Source organism: Tyto alba, unplaced genomic scaffold (assembly GCF_018691265.1).
Source record: "Tyto alba isolate M040663 unplaced genomic scaffold, T.alba_DEE_v4.0 Super-Scaffold_1000006, whole genome shotgun sequence".
Classification (NCBI taxonomy): domain Eukaryota; kingdom Metazoa; phylum Chordata; class Aves; order Strigiformes; family Tytonidae; genus Tyto; species Tyto alba.
Genome location: NW_024881272.1, coordinates 6274443 through 6282113, shown reverse-complemented (window position 1 = coordinate 6282113; position 7671 = coordinate 6274443). Strand labels below are relative to the sequence as shown.

At 52.7% G+C, this 7671-nt stretch overlaps 1 long non-coding RNA gene across 1 annotated transcript; it reads right to left on the bottom strand.

Moving 5' to 3' along the window:
• Positions 1-553: 553 nt before the first annotated feature.
• LOC116963104 lies at positions 554-4502 on the bottom strand. The gene is made up of 4 exons (XR_004407948.2): positions 4400-4502; positions 4096-4146; positions 1738-1851; positions 554-694 (listed from the first exon to the last, which is right to left on the bottom strand). It is a non-coding gene; the product is annotated as an uncharacterized LOC116963104 (long non-coding RNA).
• Positions 4503-7671: the final 3169 nt, after the last annotated feature.

The window sequence follows — 7671 nt, the reverse complement described above, 5'->3', positions numbered from 1 at the left end:
GGGAAGAGGCCTGGTGGCCAGAGAGCAAACGGTGCTGGTCCATGCCTCCTCTGGCCCTGGAGCTGGAGGGGTGCAGAGGTCCTTCCCTCCCTTCCCAGGCGGATCAAGCATGGACACGCAGTGCCCTCTGCTGCTCTGGCCACCGAGGGAGATGCAGGAAGGAGCAGCACAAAGGGCTCCGCAGCTTTGCAAACCTCAAAATGGGCAGCCAAGCCTCCAGCCTCCCCGCTAGCTCTTTGCTGGCAAGGCAGAGACAGTACATTTCTCTCCACTGGCAAATTGCCATTAAGCACAGCTCTTGGAGCAGCCCTTTCTGAAACTGAGCTGGTTGAAGAGGCCCAGGTGGTCCCATCAGCCAACTCCCATACCTGCAAGTTACAGCTACCTAGGCTTGAGCAATGCTTTCCTTCCCCATGCAGTTGGGAGGGGGGCAGCCTGGCAAGACAGGCAGAGCATTGAGGGACAAGACAATGTTCCTTTTCCCCTTGACTAGAGGCTCCTTTTCCCAAGAGAAATGTACTGCTTTATCTCAAAATAGTGGAAGGAACAGCTGCATAGGGAGCACAAGCTGGTGGTCCAAACTGTCCCAGGGAGCAGAAGAGCCTTACTGGGAACTGCACAGATCAGGTGTGAAACCAAGACATCGCCCATACCAGGAGCTCAGTGAATTACTGCTCTCGCTATAGAAGCCTTCCTGGGAACACAAAGATAGACATTAATTAATCAAGGGCCCAGAAAAGTCCTTTGCAACATCCCTGCTCGCAGGACTGCAGGAGATGTTAGCTGTAGCCCAGCACTGTTAGTTCACTACCAGATGACTTAGTGGCTGCAAGGATTGTTGGGTGTGCAAGTGCCTCTGCTGAGCTCTTCTGAACCAGCCAGGGGAATTGCAGAGCACGGGCAGTTTCCTGCTCCAAACTTGGGCAGAAAGAGCATCCCCACTGGTTTGGCTGGAGTTGGTAGAGCCCTGCTGAGGCCCTGCAGGCGTGCCAGACCTGGGTTGCTCCAGCACAGAGGAAGCAGAGAGCTTGGCACAGCCCCCAGACCACCCTGTGTCCCCACCATTGCACCAGAGCAAACCTGGAGTTGCCCCTGAAGCAGTGCCCAGCCATGGGACAGGCAGGACACCCATGGCTCAGAACAGCTCACACTAGAAGAAACCACTTTCTTCTTTTCCTCCACCCTGTCAAACCCTCTCCTTCTCCATTCCTTCCTTTGAGGGTGAGGAACCTCAAGCGAGGTTTAAAGGCCACAATACAGGCAGCAAAGTCCATTCCTAGTTAATACAATTCACTTTAAGAGATAAGGCCTATTAGCCTCCAGAGAATGATAGAGGTTTATAACGCTGGGAGCAATCTGACCCCCAGCAGGTTTACGTGGCACAAGCAATGTCCAGTTAGATAGTCATCTCCTGGTCCTGGACTGAGACCGGCTCCTTCCCCTGACTGCAAAGACTGCATATTCCTTATCTCTGCTGCAGGGGAAGGTCACCACTAACATGCAATGCATTCAAGTTTTGATTGTTTTCCCCTCTCCATTAATTTTTCCAGGACTTCTAGGTGAACAGGACAAAGCAATAGGAGAAAGATCTGGCAGAGTTTTGCACTTGATTCCAAGGCAGGGTTTCCTTCCTCCTCATTTCTAGCCACAGATTTTCTAGCACTGTCAGTCCCCTTTTTCTGGGTACCCACACGCCCTCTCTGCCATCGGTCCCTGCTTGTTACATACCACACTTACCATCCTCTTGGACAGAGACCTCTGCACTTTCGCACTGTGCCTCAGTTTCCCTGGTGCTCCTTCAGCTGAGACAATTGTCTCAGATAAGGGCTAATGTGAACAATCAAGTCTCTCCTGTAAAGCAAAGCATAATTTTAGAGGGGAGGAACACATGAAGTCACACACAGCATCAACACAGAGCCCAACTCAAAAACCTCAGTGCCTCTCCCAGGACCTCTCATTCAGTCTGACTTCTCTCATGAGCACCACTTGTGATGTTTTATGGATGTATCAGCCCAGGACACTCCTCCTTCCCCCAAAAGGCAGCCACCACTGCAGAAAGCCTTAATTTTTAAGAAGCATCCCAAAACCTGCACCTTTCAAGGTACTCCCATCCTTTAGCAGGGAGCTGGGGATACAGCTGAGGGTTGGGACAGGGGCACCACATGGACCCATCCCTGTTTCCATGACCCTCATACCCTTTTGCCAAACCCCACCTCTGGCCCCGGCCTGCTGAGAGCGCACAGCCGGTATCTCTGTATTGCACCTAATCAGGAGATACTCGGCCAGGAAAACCACCACTCCCTCTGTGCAGAGTATCTTCTTGTTATCTCACCCCCGCTGTAAAGTGCTGGCAGGAGAAATGCTGAATCAGGAGCGCTCAGCTGGAAGAAATTAATTTGTTTTTTAGCACTGGCATTTCCCTGTGCCAACTCAAAGTGTTTCTGCTCGGGGAGCAGAGGACAGCCCCAGCAAGCGCGGTTCAGTGTCTCTCTCCCCAGGGAATAGCTTGGTCCCAAACCAAAATGACATGTTGTGGAGCCAGGCAATGGGGAAGCCAAGGGGACCACACCTTTTGACAACTCAAAATTATTTCTTAGTACCTTCTGGCCTCTCCTTCACAGGCCTGCGACGAGGTGCCTTGGCTGCCAATGTTACTTGCAGCAAGCAGCACCCAGGAGCTCCCACCTGCACCCAGGGCCGATGCCAGCCCAGTTTTCTGTACCACTGATGCAGTTGCCAGCATGTTGTTAGCCCAGGGAGGTCAGCAAAACCCACGGCCACCCCTCAGGAGCCTGCCCCAGGCAGGCAAACAGCTCCCATTTCCCTGAGCTCAGCAGCCCTGCCTGATAAAGGATGGCATGGAGCAGAGAGAAAAGGAAAAGAAAATGCTTTCAGCACTGGCTCTTCTCCCATCAGATAGAGAGCGCACGGCCGCTCAAAGTCCCTGAGGTACAGCTCTGGGATGGCCTCGTGGCCCCGGGACACGGCCAAGCCAGGCAGTGACAGCTACAGGGAACAGCCTGGCTTTCCATCCCACCGGGGGCTCTGTGGGGCACAGGAGCAGTCCCTGAGCACGGGCAGATGTGGCCATGTGAGCCCCCCCCCCCCCCCCCAACATGCTGCACTCGGAAAACACCCACTGGCACTGGGGTGAGTTGGGGAGAGGAGGCATGACACTGCTGAAGCTCATGTCCCGGCCATGCCAAGCCTCTACCAAGGCTCAGCTGTGGGAGCAGCTCCATAGTGCCCCCAGTACGCATTCACAGCTGCATTCCCTGCCTCAGTTTCCCCAGCTGCCCAAATCATACCCCTGCAAGGCCTGGCAAGAGCCAGCCTGGGCTATTTTACATCTTGGGGCTACTCCAACTGTGACCAGCCCTGTGTGGGCAGCCCCACAGCAGCCTCTGCCAGGCAGATGGGAAGGCAGCAGGCAGAAAGGGGGTGTCCCTGCCTAGCCCCTTGCTTGCCTTTCCCAGCTGGACAGTCACAGGGAGCCAAGCTAGCCCAAGGCCGAGGAGCACCTCTACCAGGCACCCAATGCTGCTTGAAACTCTCCCCATTGCTGAGGGGGTCACTTTGTCCACGGTCCCCAAGCTGTCACCACGGCAAGCATCTCCCTGCCTGCCTGCGGTTCTCGCAGGGCGACATTGCCATCTGCTGCCTGCTGCTCGGCAGGACACGCCAGCCTGCCTCTGCCACCCAGGCCTGGCCCTCCTCCCTCCCAGCTTGAAGGGGGACCCTGCAGCCCCAAGTGCCACGGGGGCTGGGGCAGCACCCACACCACCACCTCCACGCCTTTTCACGGATCCCCCGCTGGCACCAAACCCCGTGGGCAGCACAGAGCCCACGGCTCCAGCCCAGCAGCAAGGAGGGCAAGGCAGCCGTGCTTCAGTCCCACCAAGCACCTCCAGGTCTTACTCAAGGGCCGTGTATGCTCGCCTGCAGCTAATGAACACACGAGTGACACAGGAGAGCAGTGTCCCAAACCAGGGCTGTGTCTCCTTGCTGACAGCCCGGCGTTGCAAGCACCAACCTTGCTGCTCTGAACAAAGACCCTGGCACGGAGCGCTGCCCTCGGCTCTGCTGGTGGCTCACCTGCTGAACGGGAACACACACCTCCAGCTCCCTCTGCCTTGGGTTCATCATCTGGAAACACAAAGATGCTATTTATTTAACAGCCACACCAAGAGACATCCACTTATTTTAAACTTTAAAGCACCTACATATTGTTTCTACAGCTTACGATAGAAGATGCCATCAATGGGAGAAGAGTAGTAATTATCTGCAGTTCAGAAGTTTAACCTCTAGAGAAGGAACTGCATTTCCAGCTATGCTTATTAAATGCTTTTAAGCTGATCTTTTCCAAGGGGCTGTGCAGTTTATAACTGAGATTACCCACCTGAGACAGGAGGTTTCCACAAGTTTGTACGTCTCCAACGCAGACTAAGGCTGATGGTTGCTCTGATCTTCGAGAGGGACAGGGCCACTGATGATGGCATGGTAACATGTTGCTGGAGGTCACTGCAGGCAAAAAAATAGAGGAAAAATGTGGATTCCCCTTCCCAGTTACTTACATGATGGTGGAGACTACCCCCAAAGCCTGGCTGAAAGTCAACAAGAGGCATCACACCAGGTGACTTCTGCAGGGGTCTAGATGACTTCTTACATGAACTTACAAACTCAGCAGTGCTTCTGAGGGAAACACTGTACAACACGGTTTCCTGCATTAACTGGTGGACAATGGTGTGGGGGGGAAAGTGGTTGGATGTGAGGGATCACTAACCATTACTCAGAAAGTAGTGAGAGCTGAGGAGAGCTCTAGTGCAAATAGATGCGATCCTTGTTATCGATTCCAGCTTTACATCCGAACAGCAGTTGGATCCACTGAAGTGGGACCTGCCAAAATACAGAGCGCTTGAGGACCAGACAAGCCCAGCAGGCCCAGAATGCTGATGGCTCTGCTTTGAAATTTGAAATTCACTGGTAGGATCTGAGACGATCAAATGCTGCGCAATACACTCAAAAAGAAAAGTTATCCAATATGTGGGACCCAGCCCCAGGACTGGGGGGGCTTGCTTTGTAGGTTGTCTGCCACGGCAGACATTGGAAACAAGAGAGGACCACAGGAGTGTCAGTATTAAAAATAGTCAGAAAGAATAAATAAAGTCTAATTTTAATGTGTCCCCCCCCATCTCCAAACAAGAGAAAATGCTTTTCTTCATGGGTATTGCTATGTCTCCTGTTATCAACAGTGAGCACAAATTTAACAAGTGCATCTGCCACCTCCACTTTGGGGCTACAGTGAGTTATCACAAGAAATCAGTAACGTTCACACTCCAGGATGCTGAGATTCACCGAGGTGTCTGAGCTCACTCTGCTGTCAGGTCCTAAAGGGTGAAAAAAGGCACAGCCAAAACCAGCACAGGATCACCAAACGGTGAGAGAGACTTGAGGGAAGCCGGGAGCCAGTGGACAGGCCACTTGGCCTCACGCCTTGGTGCTGGTGTGCCCGTGGCCACGAGGGTCGGCGTGAATGGGTGAAATCAGAGCAAAATCACCTTCCCCTCCCATCAGACCTGGCACGGAGATTCGGTGTGCCGATGCTAAACGCGGCAGTATCATTTCCTACATTTACCGCCCACGTGGCCTCAGACACCCAGCCTGCCCAGCAGCTGCCCCCAGATCCCAGTCTCTCCAGTTGCTGGCACCTGGATGTGCCACAGCCCCAGTACAATTGTGGCACAGACCCCCAGCAGCTGGCTTGGGGTATCCCCAAAAAACGGGGATGTCCATGCCAGAAGTGCTCAGGAGGGCTGCTCCAGCTGCCTTGTTTTCTTGGCCCATGGGGCTGGGGGTCTCCTGACACGGCCCCTAGGGAGCCCAACCAGGGTGCCCCCTCCTCTAAGCCTGTAATTTGGGGGTCCCATCTGCCTTTGTGTCTCTGACAGGTCCTGTAATGGACCTGGAGGCAGCTTGGACAGGGCATTATTTGGGCTTCCTCCCACTGCTGCTTCTCTGTGGGCAGGCAACACAACGCTTATCCCATAACCTAACACTGGTAACCAGGGAAAATACCAGGTGGACCTCAGATCAGTCCAGGGGACTGCAAGGAAAAAGGGAGGACTTCAGAAAGTAAAATAAAATCTAAAAAAAATGCACTCACCTTACTTAGATGGATTACCTCACTTAGATTTTGTGACATCTTTTTCTTCTTAAATCACCGTTTTCTCACCCAGGTTGTATGACTTTGTGCTTTCTTAGTATATGGCCTCTCATAAGGCTTTTTCCCAGCTGTATCTTCAGCACAGAGCTCTGCTGCATTGAGAAACCAGCCCGGGAGAACACGTTACTCACAGACCCAAGCAAGGAGGACAGTTTGTTGTATTTTTCCCTGACATTTATCCCCTATTTCAAGATTCTGAAGGGGAGAGCAATATTCATCAAAATTTCCTTTTTCTTCCACAATATTTCTTTTCCTTTCAGGCTGGCCATAGCAGTATGCCTGCCCTATGCAGGGAAAGAGCTGTGTATGCAGACAAACAGCCCCCTCAGATACACCAAAACACTCAGCACAGCCAGAGGGGACCAGCAATACCAGGGCTCATACCAGCCCAGCACTAATTCTGGCAACCTGTGTTAGAGAGGGAACTCCAGCCCTGGTCCCTGCTCTCTTTATAGCTTGCAAACAGGCCTCAGCTGGTCCCAATGATGATGCTTCTCTCACTGTAACGAGCTGAACCTGCCTCCAGCCTCTGCAGATCCCTTGCCATGACTTTCTCTTGCCCTCTGGTTTTTAAGCCATCCCCAGCTTGTGCTCTGTGACAGCTTCCCTACGGGTTTAAGTCCTACCACTATTCCCCGACCCAAGCTAAATCTCTTTGCTTTGCCAAGATGCTGCCAAGACCCGGCGAATGGTTTTTGCTGGTATAGTGTGGTTTGCTCCAGTGCAACAGGAGGCCACAAGATGGGAATAAAACTACTGGGAGGAGGACTTCGGACTACCAGGAGCAAGGATGCTAACGTATGGAGAATACTGTTTGGGGAAACCTGCTCATTTCCATCACATCCCCGCAATAAATCATGGTTTCAGCCCCTAGGAGAGCAACAGTGCCCTGCTGAAGCAGTCTGCTCATGGATGCTCACATATGCCGTCACTCGGCAGAGGCCTCGTGGCCCAGTTGGCTCTGACTCCAAGGAGAAATGGGTTTGAATGTCTCTGGTTTCCTGTGAGCGCCACAACATTAATTCCTTCGAGTTACTGGATCTAGAGCCATCTCGGAGACACATGCTTTCGTTTAGCGCGTGCAAGTCATCCAAGAGAGGAAAACCAGAGTAAATGAGCACCCAGGGAACAGGCAGTGGGATGGCGACAGCTTTGTCATGCATCTACCTGGTGAGTGGTACTGTGCTCTGAGACATCCTCAAGGTGCAGCCCGGGGTAACTACTCCTTCCCACGTGCTCCTTCCAGTACCTGAAAGCAGGATCCTATTCTCATATTTTCACATGCAAAGCCCTGATGGGCAGCACAGGACTGAACACTGCTCTATAGTGTTTTTGTTGAAATATTACCTGTTGCCAGGACTTTTTGGGATTTAATTTCTGCTAATCCCAAACAAAACAACTGTAGGGAGGGAGTCCTTGGTGCTGCAATCGCCTACAAAGTGAGATAG